The 19,912-nt window shown below is 37.3% G+C and overlaps 1 long non-coding RNA gene across 1 annotated transcript in view; it reads left to right on the top strand.

Moving 5' to 3' along the window:
* LOC144288575 (uncharacterized) overlaps window positions 1-19,912 on the top strand; it is a 271,172-nt gene that overhangs the window by 1,140 nt on the left and 250,120 nt on the right. The window lies entirely within an intron of this gene.

The raw sequence follows: 19,912 nt of genomic DNA, 5'->3' as shown, positions 1-19,912 counted from the left end.
TGGTTTCTGCTTCTGCCCTCATTGCGCTAATGAATGCCCTCTCAGGTTTGGATCTTCTGATCCTCAGTCCTGGTGGCTACATGGAGCCAGTGCTTGCTGAGCTTGGGGAGGACTGGCCAGGCTCTTCTCATTGTTGCTTTGCCTGCTTGGAATATTTCTATGTTTCAGCTCAGCCTGCCAGTTCATGCCCACCAGGCTCAGTGTAGGCTGAATGAAGAAGTCAAGATCCCCTTTGTGCAGCTTCTGTTGGCCTCCTTGTCCTTGGACACTATGAGCTGATTGAGAGCTGCCTTATCCTAGGAGGAGCCCTTTGCCTGACTTCTTACCTCTCCCACCTTCTCTGAGGGTTTAACATTGATCATAGGCAGAAGTTAATTGGAGATAAAAGTTTATAGTTAAGCAGGCAGGTTGTAGCACAATATCCATATAATCTAAAGTAACTGGGGTTCTCTCAGGGTCATTGAAATGTACAAAGCTATTCTTCCAATGCATTTTTTTAAGACCTAGATAAATTGTGTGTCGTATAAAATGCATTGTTAAAGTTTCCAATTGAGTCATTGGATTAAATGAACCTTTCAACACCTTTCAGAGGAAAAGAGATGGTATTCGGCGTGATGAAATAGTAATGCTTGGCTTCATACTTACGTGGTACAGCAATCTTCAGGGAAGACTTTACTTACAATGAAAAATAAAAAGAAATAAACCAATGAACTCCTGACTCTGTATCAGAAATATATATATATTTTAAACATGACAACTTCTGGGACATTCCCAGGAAGGAAAATGATATCCAAAGCTCCTGCCTTCCTTTGATCCACTATTAAAATGATTTCTAATCCTCCTCCCCTGACCCAACATCCACTAGCACCTACTAAATGATTAATTACTCAAATGCTAAAAGCTGTCTGGGTTTCTCTCTTTCCTTCAAAAGCGAGTGTTACGTTCTGCTAATGTCACAATTAGCAGGAAGCTGGAAGCCAATCTCTGACCTGTGAACTAATACAGAAGAGTAAGAGGAGATGTGATTAGCATATTAGAAAGGGATTAATTTTCTTTTCTCTTTGATTTTCTTTATTCTGAACCTGAGTGTTAGAGAACTATTTGAAAGGTTCTATCAGTTTGGAATTCATTCAGATAGTCTCAGATTTGGAGAAGAACTTAAGGTCATTCTTAGAGATGCTTACTGTCCTTTAAATAACATTGTATGTTACCTTTATGGAGAAGAATAACCAATGACAGAAATCCCTGATCCTACTTTGTCTGCGTTCCAAAGTCTGCTTGTCTCACGCTTTTGCTTCCCTCATTTCACTCTCAGACTGTTTCTGTGTCTTGACCCTCCTGCTGATTTAAAAGTTATATTTTGTTCAAGCATTCTTGTCTGCTTATTCCTCATTTTAATCTATACTGTGATTATTTTTCTTAAAACTTAAAGGAACTGTGGGAAGGGGCCTTGTTCCTGCTAAAATAATACTCTTGCTTATCCCTCATTCGTATATCTATATCATAATTATTTTTCTTAAAATTTAAAATGTCTGAGGGTAGGGGCCTTATTACTGTAAAATGATGAGCCTGTAACATGGATAGTGATGATGCTAAGTTAAAATAAGTAAGAAATCAAATATGAGGTACACTAAAATGGTTATAAGAAATGTTGACATCTTTGGATAAAATTTATATTTTTATTTAGCAAGAGCTTCTTGAAAATAATATCACAGGCACTGGTAATGTTAAAATGTGTAAACATTTTCTTCTTAGCATTCAAATTTTTATTGAGCACCTACTGACTTTGGCTCTCCCAAGATGTCTTTTTGTTCCAGTCCTATTTGCAGGGAGTCCCAGATTATCTTGCAGACCCAGAGGGGAGAGAGGAAGAGAAAATGAGGTGAGATTTTGGCATGCTGAGGCTTGCTGCAGCAGAGCAGGGGTGTCCTTATAGCTGAGAGTCACAGATAAACAACCTGGGCCAAAACTAACTGCTTCAATGAGAGAAGATGGGCCTACATCAGACCATGAGGGCTTAAGGAACAGAAAGAGGGCAGATCATGAATCCTACCAGCTGATGAATTTAACATCTGCCTAATTTAACAGCAGATCCCCCAGGGACAGGCTCAGTGGTGTGTCAATGACTGCCAGTCCAGAGAAAAGCATAAGGATGGAGAATATAAACCCCAGACCTCCTCCTACTGTCAGGAGGACACGGGAAACACGTCTTTTGTGCCCAGATGTCCTCTTGCAGAAGAGAAGGAAGAGAGAGAACCTCTGAAAGACTGGATATTAATCCGGAAAAGACTGGGTTCTCTAGAAAAAAAAAGTAGATTAATTTACAAGATTGGAATAAACTCAGTTTTTATCACTAGTCAGCAGGTGGGGTGCTAATGAGACAGATTAGATGGGTTTCATACAAAATAAAGAAGCTGAATTTTCTCTGCACATTTGTGTGAAATGAGTGATATTTTGGTACTCTTTGCTGTGTGTGTGTGTGTGTGTGTGTGTGTGTGTGTGTGTGTGAAGTAGGGCAGTCACTGGGCGAAGGAAGAGGAAACAGTGATATAGAAGGAAACATTTGGAACGGGTACTTGAGTAGTTCTGGCAAGCAGTCACCAGTGTTCCCCACCCCCAAGTTTCGCCCATTGCACATGAGCACTGCCATCTGTTAGACAAAATAGAATGAAATATGGGCTGACTCGAAATAAAAGCAACACACACAGGGAGTGTTAATAACGTGATTTTGGGGGATCATGAAAGACTGGTTGAAGAAGTAGTCTTTGAGCTGTATCCCTAAAAGTGAGTAGAGTTTCAAAAGGAGGCCATTCAAGAGCTCAGAAACAAGGGAATCTAAAACTTTCTTAGGAGAAAAGAGAATGTCCAGTTTGTCCGGGGTTAGAGAACACGGAGGGAGGGAGTTGAAACGTGGATTGAGAAGTAGTGCCCGGCCAAGCTGGGAGGGCAAGACAAGGGGTTTGACTTGGTTCTACAGGACATTGGGATCTGCATGTGAAGTTTGTTTGCCTCACTCTCCCATCGAGACTCTTTATTGATTCCTCCTAGACAACGACATCATATTCTAGAATGGGTTGAATGACATATCCTGTGGGGAGCCTGAAAAAAGAGGTTCTGAGTCAGATAAGTTTCAAAAATGCCCTACATCAAATATAGTGCACATTTGCATGTTAAAAGTGCTACGAAAAGGGTGCCTGGGTGGCTCAGTTGGTTAAGCATCTGCCTTCAGCTCGGGTCATGATCTGAAGGTCCTGGGATTGAGCCCTGCATTGGGCCCCCTGCTCAGTGGGGAGTCTGTTTCTCCCTTTCTCTCTGCTTCTCCCGCTGCTCATTCATGTGTGCTCTCTAATAAATAAATAAATAAAATCTTAAAAAAAGTTCTAAGAAATCCTGCAGTAAAGAAATCTATTTGTCACTGTTTATGTTTTTCAACTCAGCATGTGCTGGACCTATTAGATTATGGAATACTTTTTTTTTAAAGATTTTATTTATTTACTCATTACAGGGAGAGAGAGAGAGAGAGAGAGAGAGAGAGAGAGAGGATGAGATACAGGCAGAGGGAGAAGCAGGCTCCATGCAGGGAGCCCGATGTGGGACTCGATCCTGGATCTCCAGGATCACACCCCAGGCCCAAGCTGGCACCAAACCGCTGAGCTGGGGCTGCCCATATTTTTGGGGCTGCCCATATTTTTCTTTTTAACACTAATTTTTACTAACCTCCTCTAAAAGTTGCTTTGCCTCTTGGACTTGAATTGCTGCAATTCCTCACATGAAAATTGCAAACTCTTTACGATTCGGGTCTTTGTTCAATGAATTTTTTTCCATGAACATTTTGTGAGCTGCAATATTTCTCAAGATTCACCTGTTACTCTTTAGAAACTTTTTTGTTTGCTGACCATGGAAGAATTTTTTTTGAGGTGAGGGGAGCTCCATCGTACATTTTATGGTATATATTTTATTATTATTATTGGTTTCCACTGTTCTTTGGGTCCCTGAGGATAGAATACATACCTTATTAAGGTATACCTTAATAATCTCTCTATTTCCATCATTTAAGACAGTGTCTGGCACATAGTTTAGATTCAATATAATAAAGCTTACATCAAATGTGATTTATTTTAAATATTTTATTTAAAGATTTTATTTATTTGAGAGGGAGGGAAGGAGAGAGAGAGACAGAGAGAGCGAGAGCGCACATGAACAGGGAGAGGGGCAGAGAGAGAGAGAGAGAGAGGGAGAAGCACTCCCTGATGAGCAGGGAGCCCACTGGGGACTCCATCCCAGAATCCTGACTTGAACCAAAGGCAGATGCTTAACCGACTGAGCCATCTAGGTGCCCCTAAAGATTTTATTTTTAAGTAATCTCTACACCCAACATGGGGCTTGAGCCAACAACTCTGAGATCCAGAGTCACATTCTCTACCAACTGAGCCAGCCAGGTGCCCCTACACCCTATATTTTAATAAGAAAGTTTGATGATGCAGCAATATGCTTTGCAAAATTTTTAACCCTAACAACTTATTATTTGGAGATGCTTTCTTTCTCCAGGGGCCTGGTCTTGTAGCCTGCCACCTCCTGCTTTTTGCTCTGTATGCCTTAGGTTCTCAGAGCAATAGTCATACTTTTTGGCATGAAGAAAAACTTCGAAATCAGGCCCAACCTTATAGGATTGTTTTGGGCAGAGCATGGAAATTATGAAATCTTACTAAATGCCAGGCACTCTTCTACACATTTTATATGTATTATTTCATGTAACTATCATAACACCAAAGACAGATATTTATTTCCTCCATTTTACAGGTAAAAGGGCTGAAACTCAGAAAGGATAAATGTCACCCAACCCGGGCCAATGTCAGGATTTTACTCCAGGTCTCTTTGCCTCCCAAGTGTATGTCTTAACTCCTTCTGGTTGTATGTATTACGTTTTTCAAGCAGGCTACGTTTTGGAGTTAGTTTTAGGCTCACAGCAAAATTTAATGGAAAGTAGCACATGTCCCCTGCCCCCCTACAAGCACATCTTTTCCTGCTGTTAACCTTCTGCACTAAAGGGGTACATTTGTTGTCATCAGTGAAACTACATCGGCACATCATTATCACCCAGAGACCATAGTTTACTTTAGGGTTCACTCTTGGTGGTATACCTTCTACGGGCTTTGACAAATGTTATAATGACACGTTCCATGTGTTGCTTTTGAAACATTTCACACATTTGCTCAAGCAGTTTCTTTGCAGACTGATATGAAAGGCTGGTGGGTCCAAACTCCAGTTTCAAGAAACTTGATGCTATCAGTTCAGTTAGGAAGGATGAGCTCCTGGGGACCAACTTCCGGCTAACAAGTCTCATGGATTTATTTATGAACAAGTGCTAACCTAATAGTCAGTGGGGATTTGCCTTTTTTGTCACTAGAAAATCCTCATCTAAGGCAGCCCTTCCTGTTATCAAACTTCCCAGGAATCCAAGTTGCTAATCAAGGTGTTGTGAGGCAAACATAAACGTATGAGATGGTAGATGGTAAAATAAATCGAGTAGCCTTCAAGGGTATTTCTTGGGGTTGTGGCAAAAACTAGAGACTCACTCCTGCTTTATTTCCCACTGAGTATATCTAATGACTTGTCTTCCAGACTCTCTGAATAAGACCCAACAAATTATTCTTCTTCAACTTGACATTTTCTAAACTGCATGCACGGTGCCACATCATTGTGTCTGCATTTATTATAAGCATGTGGTCATTCAGGTTATCCAATGTCAAAGCCCAGGCTATAGTGACTTATATCTGGACTGGAGATCTAAGGAGACTTAGAGACACCTTGATGTTTTGCATGATTCATTTCAAAATGCCTCTCGATGGTCACTCCTGCAGAAGGCTAATCACATTCATTTGACATTAATTAATATATATTTCAGTTGCAGAGGATGACTTTCCTAATTTTGTTCCCATTTTTTATGGATAGCTTTTGCTTAGGTCTCACACTTTATTATGCATTGATTTCTAAAAAAAGTAGGGGGACCAAAAATACCTTTTGTTGTTCCTCTAGCAGGATTCATCAGAGACTGGGAAGGTGGTGATAACATGGTGTATATAGGTGATAACTAGTATGTTTTTCAGCTTTACTTGTATTTATTTAGAATCTGGAATGAATGTCTCATATATTAAAATAATACAAAAAATCATTTGGCAAAATGCAAGTCTTAGAAAAATTAAAATAGCAAAAAATAGAAACATCCAATCTCATAATTTTTCTCATGATCCGCCTTGCATCAGCTTCACCCTGGCTTCCGTCATAGGCTGCTTATGACATTTTGACGAAGTGAATTCCACCCTGAGCCAACCTGAGTTGTGTACCTTATGTGACCAGGGTATTAGTATTCTCTTGGGTGCCTAAAACCTGGATCTGCCAAATTAAGTGTCACTTTCTATGGAGAATGGGATGTGAGCCACTACCTTCAAAGGGACATTGTGAGAAGAACTCATTTTCCCAGGCTTCCAGGTGATAAGGCCTTTGTTTGTCAGCTTTAAATTAGCACATGCAAGGTCTGAACACAAATAAAAGAATGTAAGTCTGTCACTGGTGACTGTGGATTTGTTCCAAACATTAGTGGTTTTCTCTCAGGCTATTCTTTAATTATGATACATAGCAATTGAGACTTTTTTCAAACAGACATCAAAACTCTCACCTTTACCTCCTGGTTAAACTTCTTTAGTTTAATACTATAAAACCTATGCTTGATTCCCATCCCATCCCAAGATTGTATATCTTCTTGATATAAGCCTTCTTGAGGGCTCTTACTTTTAAAAAATGGATTGCTCCTTAATGGAGAAAAAAAAAAAAATTCCAAGTTGGTTCTCTCTTTTCTAGTGAAAATTCTTATTTTGAGCAGTGAAACAGTCATACCAGTTGGAAAATCAGTCTATCCTACTTTCTAAGCACAGATGTTCAGGTTTCCTTAAATATATCCCTTTTGAAATGAGTGGAAAATTGATGTCTCCTTGTCTTGATCACTAAGCCAGACTGGTATAGAACAAAAGGGCTTCTTCACTGTGTGCCTCTTCTCTTTTCCTTAAGATGCAGGATTAAATTAAAACTGCAAAAATGAGAGTCAAAATAATTACATGGGGTGCACAGGTGGCTCAGCTGGATAAGCGTCTAACTCTTGATTTTGGCTCAGGTCATGTTCTCAGGGTCATGAGATGGAGCCCCGTGGCAGGCTCTGTACTCTGTACTATGCATGGAGCCTACTTAAGAGTCTCTCTTTCCTCTACCCCTCTCTCTCTCACCTTTCTCTTAAAAAAAAAAAAAAAAAAAAAGGAAAGAAAATTATACCCCACTCATTGTTCTTGCCAGAGGAGAGATTGTAAGTCAACAAAGGAGAGCCCAGTTCCTCAAACTATAATAGGATTTCCCTTGTGTGTTTTTCCCTCTTTGTGCAGTCATTAGTGAGGTAAATCCCATTTCACTTAATAACTGCCTGGATTAAAGTAGTTCTCTGAAAAGACTAATTTACATAAAATAAGATGATTTGAATAATTGGTGCTAGTTTGGATATTGAAAACAAAGCATACACCTGGAATTTTATAAAAGATTTTGGCTTGATTGACGTGCCTCGGATGTTTGTTCCTATATGAATGAGGTTAAACTTTACATACAATATTTATGTATCAGTAGAGAGGGCTGCAGAGAAATTTCCATACAAATAAATTCTTTGCCAACTAGTTTTCCTAAAAGCCTGTACTTCCTTAAATTACAGAAATATGAAACCAAAGAGAAAAGGAAAAACGAATTCTTTTGAAACTAAATATTTAATGTTTTTCTTTATAAAATCCTATACAATGGCTAGCAATAGTTTCATAAAAAGGGGTAAATATTAAGAATTTCTTTATATTTGGAAGTTAAATACTTTTTGTCATAGTCAAATACAATTTTATAAAAATTGTTTCAATTTTGTGAGAGAGCCATGGTGTAATAATAATAATGGATAGTTTATGTCTAGAGTTTTGTAGCATTTAGACAGAGGTTCCCAAACTCTCTCTGTAAACAGCAAGTACCTATAGTATCTGGTAATTTTTTCACTGGGTCCCTAGGCCAAAAGAAATACCTAATATACCTTTTTTTAAAATATTGAGGCCCATGCAACTTAGTAAGTATTTATGCTGTAATGTCATAGAAGCCATTTGGAAAAATAATACACCTAGAATGAAAAGAAAAATAATATTTTATTCTTCAGTACCTACAATTATTTACTAAGAGTATGTATGTGACTGTTGGACCTGGCATGCATTCTCAAACTGTAAAATCAGATGGAACTACCACTCTCGTTTCTTGTTTTACATTGATTTTTGTTTAGTTCTTGCTTTTTTATCATAGAAACATCTGAAAATGTTTCAAAGGATATGATGCTATCACACTACATGCATATATGAGATCTTCATGATGTACACCTAAACCCTAAAACAATGTTATATGTCAATTATATCTTAATAAAGCTGGGGAAAAAAGACATAACATCGTCAAAAGGAATGTAAGTAGATCTGATGTTGAAACTGGATTATCTTAGAGCTGTACTTTGTGTGTGGTGTCTGACAATGGTCTCTGTGTTTCCTCTGACAATTAAAATGTACTGTGGCACCCTTAATGGAATTACTTTGGTTCCCTTGGGTGGCTGTGTGCAGTTTGAGAAGGACAGCATCTAGGACAATGTATTCTCAAAAATTTTATAATACATCTTGATATAGTTTAACTATCTAAAGCTAAATTTCTTTCAGTGTTCTCAGTTCTTGCACTGGTATTAGTCCTTAACTGCCAAAGAAAGTATTGGCTATATTCATATATGTACTAAGCATCCTTCTGCCATAATTACTTCAACATATTGCAGGAATAATGACAATCTTTTGCAAGATAAATATTTTCAGAAAGGTTGACTTACTTTAATTTTCCAGAAAAGCAGTAGATAAGCAACCCTCAAATGGATTAGAGACCAGGATGGACCCAGCTGGAGAATGGAATAAATGACCAGATGGAAGGGTGATGACCAGAAAGCCTCATTTGCTAAAGCATTTACCTGACTCACTGCCATGGCATTCCTGTTTTCTGTTTTGTTTGCCATTTTCATGCTTGGAATTATACTGTTGTGAACACAAGAAACAGAGTGCATGGCATTCAGGAGAACACCTCATCTTGGAGAAGAATAGAGAGCATACAATGGATCTGGGCTTCTGCTTGTATTGTTTCATGCACTTGAATATCTGATTAACTGTCTATTATCTTCAGAGACCAGAGTTGTGAGAATTAGATGAAGAAGAGATAGGTAAAATTTAGAGTGTAGAATAGACTTGGGGAGGGCAGGATTGTATGAAACATGGAACAGGCATGAGGCAACTCGAAGGCAAAATAAGATCAAGGGAAGATGTAAGAGATAAAGAAGGATTGGATCTGCAGGTGAAATCTGCCCATTTGGATGGTAGAGATGGGCTACTAGGGATCAGCTACTTCCAGTTGCTTGCTAAGCAATCCCATTGGGTAGTCCTTAATTCTTCCCGCATAACTTAACAGTGTGCTAGACATCCTCATAAATGTTTTTGTATGTCTCCAGTAATTTCCTTAGGACAAATGTTTAGATGGCGAATTGCTAGATCATAGAATAAACGTGTGTTCAGACTTTTGATACACTTGGCCAAAGTTTTCCTTAGAAAGGTAGTAATGATTGAAAGTCCACCATTAGCGTATAAATCCTGGAGTCCTTGGGCAAGTCCTCCCAGGACAGTTCCTTAGCAATGATATGAGGGATTCTTCTACCTGTTAAAAGGCCAGAAATTGATTCGCTGAGAAATACTAGATTTGCACTAAAAAGCAACAATAGGTAAGGTTTAATAATTTATGGACACTTCTGAGCATCTGTGAATACAGTGAGATTCTTGCCGCAAATTGTGCTTCCTCCCGGAGAATGGTAATGCCAAGTCAGAGTGGCTGAAGGGGTGGTCTCTGGTTTGGTCAGGGTACTTCTATCTTGCTTAATGGAAGTGTTAAAACTGACTTCATTATTTTACTCAGAAGTCTGCTCTTCTTTCTATTTACCCATCTCTGCAAATAGCTCTGTTCTCACATTTGACCAAGCCACACCAGGGAATTATGCAAAAATACCACTTTAAGCCCCACACAGAACCCAGTAGCCAATTTTTACCAATTCCTATCCATTGTATTCCCTGCATATCTTTCAAACATACCCCAATTCTAGTGCCTTCATCTACACCTTTGTCATTTCTTGTTTCCTAATGTTTTTGCTACCTTCAGCTAACATGACCTCTTCTCCAATCTATTACGTTGACACTAGAGTGAAATCTCTGAAATGCATATCATATTGTGTCGTTTCTGCTCAAGATTCTAAATAATACTATTGCCTGCAGAATAGAAACTAACACTTACATGGTCCTATTAGCTATAAAGCCCTTTGCCATGTCACATGGCTGTTATGACAGAACAGCCATGCACTGATCATGGTTTTCATCCTGAAGTACTTGCCTGCTCCCCCTTTGAGGTACCATATTCTCATGTGGGCCTTATCCCTCATGCTTTTAATATATGATTTATCTTCCTAGGCACAGCCTCTTTCACCTTCCCACCTGATGTTCAGCACTGTGTCTCTAGCTTTGACTTCAAACACCTTGTCCTGCCTATAATCGAGAATTTCCCTTTGTCCTTGTTGCTCTCAAGCTACTGTAGAGAAAGATATCAAGGGTGGTTCTGGAGTCAGTGCATCAGTTCTGAGTGAAACTGTTCTGAGGGGAAGGGAGGGCAAAACTTTCCAGAAGGAGTTCAGTTCAGTTGCCTGAGCATCAGGATTGAGGATCTCTGGCACCAGAACCAAGACCGACCATGACTCTTAGGGGCAAAGTTCCATCTCAGAGTCTTGTCTTATTTGCAGTTTCCCCCCGCCCCCGCCCCAAGAAAGCTATCATAGGATGCTGTAGAGACAATTAAACTTTTAGGAACAGAATTCATTCTGCAAGTTTAGAAGGAATGGTTTCTACTTGCTAAATCATTTGCAACTGAGTAATAGTTTAGGATTTGAAAAAGCAGGAAAGTGCAATTTCCTACCTGATATCTTAGCCTATTAATAAATAATAAGGCAACAACTAACGTGAACTGGCTATCCTAATTTTAATGTTTTTCATGCTGAAATGCAGTTGGTTAATGAAACAAGAACATTGCTTATGATAAATAAAATAGACACATTTATCTTATTGAAATACTTCTTAATTTTTAATCAGAATAAAGGCATTGTAAGTAAATAAAGAATTGACATTAGTGTTATTTACTTTAATAATATGACTAGAATATATATAATTCACGTTGAGTCTGAAGTGTTTTGCTGCCAGTTCCTTTACAAGAACTTACGTTATTAAAAAAAAAGAAAAAAAGAACTTACTTTATTTTTGATTAGTTTTTCCATGAAAATTATAACCATTAAATTCTCTTATGTTCAAAGAAAATGAATATAAATATTGAAATAAAGCACTGCTGTAAAATGTGTAAGTAGATCTTCATATATCAAACTTGGATTTGTATCTTTGTTATAGTCCTGAAAATTAACATATGTATAATACTTTTCTCTTAGGAAGATTTTCTTGTCTTTCCATCATACTATGTATGATTGGATGAGGATGGCTTAATTGGGAAAGTATCTGGAATTCCAATAGGTCATGGGGTCTATTTTTGTCAGAGAAGCATGGGAGGTCACAGACAGGGATCACAGAATGGAGAGGGAAGGCAATGTTCATGGAGATCCAAATCCCAAAGAAGCCACACTAAAGAGATACTCTCAAATATATGTAAATGTATTATCTATATTTTCACTAAATATCAAATAAGTATTCACCAGGTTAATAGTTAATAAAATGTCAAAGAATAAGAGATTGGAAGGTACAAGATTGTGTGTTTTTAAATGGGAAAGGAGATAAAATATTTATGTTAGGAGAAATGTTGATTATCAAACATATTGTGAACTTTTTCTACATCAAAATAATTACTTCTCACTAAGAAAAGCTTTCATTGACACCCCATCTTGAGTTATAAACATATTGTAAAACCCATTCAACTGATTGATAGTTTTTGGCTTTTAGGAGAGTTTTCAATAAGATGAAGAGACTGGAGTGGAGTGAAAGGAGACCATCTGTTTCAGTGTTGAATGTAATTTTCTATTATTAATATAACAATTAGCAATTGATAATTATTCTCCATAAAAGCTGTGTTCATAAATGCTTAAAACAAGGCAGGTTGAGTGGGTTGGTTGGATAAGTCAGAGGGGATTTGGATCAATGAAATCAGAATTTAGTGGTTATATAGTTTGTGTTTCTTGTTAAATTCTGAATAGTATTGAGATATAGAACAGCATTAAATTAATTTCTTTTTTTACTTTCATTTTCATGCAATTTCCCACATTATACCCTTTGCTATAATACATGCCATGTTCAATTAAGGTATGCTAGCATGTTGAAGTATTTTTCAACAACTCTGTTGAAATCTCATGAATGAGGTCAGCTCATGGGGTCAAACTAATACATGCTAAATGCTTGTATGTAATTTTTTAGCTTGAGACAGGCTCAGAGGCATTTATTTGACGAACTCCTAAGAATAATTGGTTCTCCAACAACCTTGACAGAACAGGCTTTGCAAGAATAAAATAGGTCCTCTTTCATTCCTTTCCTGTAGCTCATTTTAAGTAGCATCTTACAACAATCCCAATTTGAAAGTTACTTCTATTACCCAATGAAAGTAACTTGTTTCTTTTGAGCCTTTTGGTCCCTGGGTCTTTAAATTGCTTAGAGCTCTTCTCTCAAACTGTCACTGTTAATCATGCACATTTGTTTTGCCTTATGCTTTACTGGGCTGGAATTTACTAACTCTTTTGCATGATCCTGTTATACTGATACACTTAACATCTGCCATAAATGATTTACTAAGACTGACTTAGTGAAAATGATATTTCAACATATTTGAGTAAATGCACTGAAAACATAAATGGCTTTCTCACTTTTCAGTACTCTCCAAACCTTTCTAATTATAATTAAGATATAATTTTATTTCGTTATTATTTGGGGCCCAAGTTGTCACAACTTATCTTTCCTTTTATGCAGCATTTTCCTCTTAAACACATCCAGAAAACTTTCATTTTATCCAAGTAAGTACAGGACTTTGGTTGCAATTTCTTTTTTTGATCAGATGCATGTTTCAGAGTATGGGAGATTTTGTGATTTTCAGAGTAATACAAAGGCCTAGGCTAGGAATTTAACCCAACAGATGAACACACACACACACACACACACACACACACACACACAATGGAATTTGATGCCCATTTGGTTTTTTTTATATTGTTCACACCAAAGGTTATTTTATTCAAATGGATAAAATCACTTGGGTCACTGAAGCTAATGTAGTGAGTCTAGCCTTTATGTTAAAGCATTAGCTTAATGGATTAATATGTCTCTTCTGAATAAACAGCCCTCTTGAGATTGTTTCAGCTTGTGAGTTCAATAAATTTAACCATCCCCAAAAAGCATTAGGCTTAAATAGAGTTCTACTCCCTTGGGACATCAGCCTTACCAATTCAAAATCAAGATTTACAAGGGGCACCCATTGCATTTCCTTGTCAGTGCTTCCTTTCCATCCTTGCTTGTGTTCTCACTTGTTTTGGGAGACCTTGCAACAAACGAGACTCAGTTGTATGGCTTTAGATCTGTAACCATTTTAACTCTAAAATTAGTGACTAGAATATGCTGCTATATCCAGAGGCAAAGCACCATTTAACTTTGGGGAACTTAGTGTTTTGGAACCTGAATGACCTTATCCTTACTGTAAGGGAAGGACTTGATGTTTTTGTGGGTAGAATGGTTTAAAGGAATATCTCCAGAGCTGCCATGGGGAGGTGGGTAATGGGAAAATGTCATTTATTTTTTTATTTTTTATTTTTTTTTAGCTAAGGCTGCATGGGTATGGAGATCACAAATTGCTGCAGCAAGGCAGGACACAAACAACACAGAATACAGAAATAGAAATAAACCCCATTTCAGGGGCAGCTGGCTGGCTTAGTCAATTAGGCATCTACCTTCAGCTCAGGTCAGGATCCGAGGGTTCTGGAATTGAGCCCCTCATCTGGCTCCCTGCTCAGCAGGGAGTCTGCTTTTCCCTCTCCCTTGCTTATCCCCCCAACTCATGGTCTCTTTCTGTCTCAAATAAATAAGTAAGTAAGTAAGTAAGTAAATAAAATCTTTTAAAAAGTATTAGTAAATAAGATGTCACAGGTTGGGTCTTCTTTTTAAGAGTACATTGAAGCAAACATCCATAAAAATCTTTCAATAAATGTTTGTTGCTCAAAGCATACTTTGATCAATCATTAGTCCGAGACTGAGAATAATCTACAATCGTAAAAAACAACAAAATGACAAAAGACCTACGGTTGCAATCTGGAGGCCTATGAGTGAAACTTTTCCCTCAGTGTGTTTTGCCTGTCAGGATGATTTTAAAAATGAATTTGAAATTAAAGTGAAAATGCAACTTATCCAGATCTGAAGTAGCTGCAAAGCAGTGCTTAGAGGGAAATTTATAGCATTAAATGTATATATTAGAAAATAAAAATGATTTAAAATTAATCCCATTTTCCACTTTGAAAATTAGAAAAAGAAGAGCAAATTAAATCCAAAGTAAGCAGAAGAAGAGAAATACTAAGAATTATAGTAGAAATCAGTGAAACCAAAACCAGGAAATCGATAGAGAAAATCAACAAAACCAAAAGCTGACTCTTAGGAAAGATCAATAAAATCAATAAACCTCTATCCAGTCTAACTGTGAAAAAAAGAAGATACAAATTACTAATATCAGAAATGAAAGAGGGGACATCACTAGAGATCCCAGGGATGTTAGAAAGATAATAAAGGGGGACGCCTGGGTGGCTCAACAGTTGAGTGTCTGCCTTGGGCTCAGGCAGTGATCCTGGAGTACTCGGGATTAAATCCCACAATGGGCTCCCTGCATCTCCCTGCTTCTCCCTCTGCCTATGTCTCTGCCCCTCTCTCTGTGTGTGTCTCTCGTGAATAAATAAATAAAATATTTTCAAAAAAAAGAAAGATAATAAAGGAATACTATGAACATCTCTGTGTCTACAAATTTATTAATCTAGATGAAATGGATCATTTCTTTGGAAGACACCATCTGCTAAATTTACACAAGAAAAAATAAAATGATCTGAATAGGCCTGTATCTATTAAAGAAATTGAAGAAATTGAACCAATAGTTAATAACCTTCCAAAACAGAAAGCACCAGGCCCAGATGGGTTTCCTGGTAAATTCTACCAAACATTTAAGAAAGAAATTATACCAATTGTTTACAATATCTTTCAGAGGACAGAAGAAGAGGGGATACTTCCTAACTTATTCTGAGGTGAATATTACCCTAATACCAACCAGACAAAAACACTACAAAAAAAGGCTACACAGCAACATCTCTCATGAATATACAGAAATCCTCAACAAAATATCAGCAAATTGAATCCAACAATTTATAAAAAGTTTTATGCCTCATGACCAAGTTGGATTTATCACATTTATGCAAGGCTGGTTCAACATTCAAAAATCAACTAATGTAATCCATTACTCCAACAGTCTAAAAAAGAAAAATCACATGATCATATCAATAGATACAAGAAAAAAAAGCATTTGATAAAATCTGAAATCCATTCATGATAGAAACTCTCAGTAAACTAGAAGAGAGGGAAACTTTCTCCACTTGATAAAAATTACCTACAAAAACCCTACAGGTAGCATCAGACCTAATGTTGACAAACACAAAGCTTTCCCACTAAGATCAGGTACAGGCAAGGATGTCCCCTCTCACCACTTTTTTTTTTCAGTATTATACTATAAGCCCTTGCTAATACAGCACAGCAAGAAAAGGAGTAAAAGGTTTACGGATTGGGAAAAAAAGACATAAAACTCTCTTTGATCACAGATGGCATGATTATCCGTGTAGAAAATCCAAGACAAAAAAGTTGATTTAGAAAACTGCTAAAACTAATAAACAATTATAGAAAGGTTGCAGGCTACAACGTTAATATATAAAAGTTAATTGCTTTCCTATATGCTGAAAATGAACAAATAGAATTTAAAATGTAAAGAATCATAACCATTTACATTAGCACTCCAAAAATGAAATACTAAGGTATAAATCTAACAAAATATGCACAATGTCTATATGAGGGAAACTATGAAATGTTGATAAATAAAATCAAAGAACTAAATGAATGGAAAGATATGATGGCGAATAAAAAATTGCATCTTGTCTAGATGTCCGTTCTTCTCAACTTGATTTATATACTTGATGCAATAAATGTTCCAGCAAACTATTTTTTTTTTTTAAATTTTTTTAAGATTTATTTATTTATGATAGACACAGAAAGAGAGAGAGGCAGAGACACAGGAGGAGGGAGAAGCAGGCTCCATGCCAGGAGCCCGATGTGGGACTCGATCCCGGGACCCCAGGATCGCGCCCTGGGCCAAAGGCAGGCGCTAAACCGCTGAGCCACCCAGGGATCCCCCAGCAAACTATTTTTATGGATATTTACAGACTGATTCTAAAGTTTATAGAAAGACACAAAAGACCTAGATAGCCAACACATATTGAAGTAGAAGAAAAAAGTTGGAGGTCTGATGCTACCTAACTTCAAGACTTACCATAAACACAGTAACCAAGATAGCATGACATTGGTGAAATAATAGAAAAATAAATCAATGCAGGAGAAGAGAGAGCCCAGAAACAGACTACATGTATATGGTGAACTGGTCTTTGACAAAGGAGCAAGGGCAATACTGAGGAACAAAGATAATCTCTTCGACATATGGTGCTGAAGTGTCACATGCAAATAATATCTGTGTGCAAAAAAGTGAGTCTATACACAGATCTTACACCCTTCACAGAATTTAAAATGAGTCATAAACCTAAATGTAAAGTGTAAAACTTTAAAACTCCTCGAAGATACCGTAGAAAACTTAGATGACCTTGAGCACAGTGATGCCTTTTTAGATACAGCACCAAAGGCGTGATCCATGAGAGAAACACTGATAAGCTGGGTTCATTAAAACTAAAAGCTTCTGCTCTGTGAAAGACAGGGTCAAGAAGTAAAAGACAAGCCACAGATTGGCAGGGAATATTTGCAAAAACACATCTGATAAAGGACTGTTATCTAAAATGTACAAAAAATCCTTAAAACTCAACAATAAAAAAAAAAAAAAAAACAACCTGATTAGAAAATGGGCCAGAAACCTTAGAGACATCACCAAAGAAGATAGATGACAAGCATATGAAAAGTTGTTCCACATAGTACATCATCAGGGCAATGTAAGTTAAAACAGTGTTGTCTTATTACACACCTATGAGAATCATCAAATCTGGAATCCTGACACCACCAAATGCTGGTGAGGGTGTGGAGCAACAGGAACTCTTATGCATTGCTGGTGGGAATTTAAAATAGTATCACCAATTTGGAAGATAGTTTGGGGATTTCTTATTAAACCAAACATACTCTTACCATATAGTCCAGCAATTGTGCTCCTAGTGTCTACCCAAAGGAGTTTAAAACTTATGTCTACACAAAAATTGACACAAGGATCTTTATAGGAGCCTAATTCATAATGGCCAAAAGTTGGAAGCAACCAAGATGTCCTACTAAGTGAAAGAAGTCAATCTGAAAGGGCTATACACTGGTTTGTTTCCAGCTATATGACATTCTGGAAAAGGCAAAACTATAGACACAATAAAACAATTAGTGATTGTTAGAGATTGGGATGGAGGAGATGAATAGGCATGATGAATAGATGAATAGAATTTTGGGGACAGTGAAAAAACTCAATATGATATTATAATGATGGATATATGTCGTTAGACATTTGTCCAAACCCATAGAATGTTCCTCACCAAGAGTGAATCCTGAGGTAAACTATTAACTTTAGAGGTTAAATATAGTATGCCACTGTTGGTTCATCCTTGGTTTGAAAGAAAAAAAAAGGTACTATTCTGGTGGGTGATGTTAATAAGATAGGACATAATAGTGTCCATACAGGTGTTTGGACAGGGGTATATGGGAAATCTCTGTTCCTTCCTTTCAATTTTGTTGTAAATGAAAACTGCTCTACAAAATATTCTAAAAAAAAGGTAAAATGCCACCATAATATAATTTGTCTTTCATGATTAAAAACAAACAAACAAACCCACACTTGAATTAAAAGTACTTTATTCTAGTTTGCTACAGACTCCACTACTTCCCATGTTTTAATATTGGCAAAGTTTATATGTCTGTATTCCTCTCTGGGCTTTATAGTTGATGGGGTTTATGCTCTCTGATAGTCAGGTAGTAAGGGTCCTTTTATCCTATCACAACTTTGTATAAGAAAAGAGTGATGCTAAGCACTAATAAGTCTATATTATTTTCTTATAGATTTTTATTTTTTTATTTTATTTTATTTTATTTTATTTTATTTTATTTTATTTTATTTTATTTTATTTTATTTTATTTTATTTTATTTATTTATTTTTTATTTATGATAGGCACGCAGTGTGAGAGAGAGAGAGGCAGAGACACAGGCAGAGGGAGAAGCAGGCTTCATGCACCGGGAGCCCGACGTGGGATTCGATCCCGGGTCTCCAGGAACGCGCCCTGGGCCAAAGGCAGGCGCCAAACTGCTGCGCCACCTAGGGATCCCTATTTTTTTATTTTTAAGTGATCTACACCCAACATGAGACTTGAACCAACAATTCCAAGACCAAGACTCCACACTTCACTGACTGAGCAGGCCAGTTTCCCCAAAAGGAGGCTCTTTTAAACTAGTAAGAAGTTTCCAGAACAAACTAAAGAGAGTAAACTCCTTTAGCTCCAGCTCAGTATTCTCTCTCTCTCTCTCTCTCTCTCTCTTTTTTTCCCCCAATATTCTTATTTTTGAGGAGGAGCTGGAGTTTGCTGCTTTAATTTTTCTGTGGAATATCTATAGATGCTTAGAAGTATTTCTAAAATTACCATTATCAGTAAACCTAATTTAGTTCTTAATTTTTAATGTAAATCTAATATTTCTCAGTGATCTAGTTTCTCACCTTTATGAGGTGGCAGAGTTACTCTGGCTCTTGCTGTGGGCAGATAGAACTTTCCTGAGTGTACCTCTTCCAAGGATTCCAATGCCATTTCTGGTGTTCATATCCAGATCCCCATGGTGGACCTTTAATTGTTACTACCTGTTGGAGGAGTACTTTGACAAAGTGTATCAAAGTCTTTTTTTTTTTTTTTAAGATTTTATTTATTCATCACACACACACACACACACACACACACACACACACACACACACACAGAGGCAGAGACACAGGCAGAGGGAGAAGCAGGTTCCATGCAGGGAGCCTGATGTGGGACTCGATCCTGGGACTCTGGGATCATGCCCTGAGCCAAAGGCAGACACTCAACCACTGAGCCACCCAGGTGTCCCATATCAAAAGTCTTAACACACTTATATCTATTATCCAGTATTTGTCCTTCTAGGAATTTGTTCTGTAGAAATTATATACCTTGTATGTAAGGTTTTATTTTGAAGGATGTCTACTTTCCTGTTAGTTCTAAGCGTGAAAAACCACAATCTAAGTGCACCCGAATGGGTAATTATTAAATAAATTCCAGTATAGTAAATTGGAATTTACTGCAGAAATTTAAAATCGTTACTAGTATATTTAGTAATATGGAGAAAATATTTACAACAATGTATTCTGTGGAAAAAGTGCATTATGTGTATGCTAACGGACTCATTGAGTCTTTAAACAGTCAGTATAGAGTCAGAGAGTAGGTTTACAACTGTCCCAAAATGTTAACAGTGGCTCTCTAGGTGC

This window comes from Canis aureus, chromosome 18, assembly GCF_053574225.1.
Source record: "Canis aureus isolate CA01 chromosome 18, VMU_Caureus_v.1.0, whole genome shotgun sequence".
Lineage (NCBI taxonomy): Eukaryota > Metazoa > Chordata > Mammalia > Carnivora > Canidae > Canis > Canis aureus.
The sequence above is the reverse complement of the archived record's forward strand: the minus strand, read 5'-3'. Positions and strand labels throughout refer to the sequence as shown.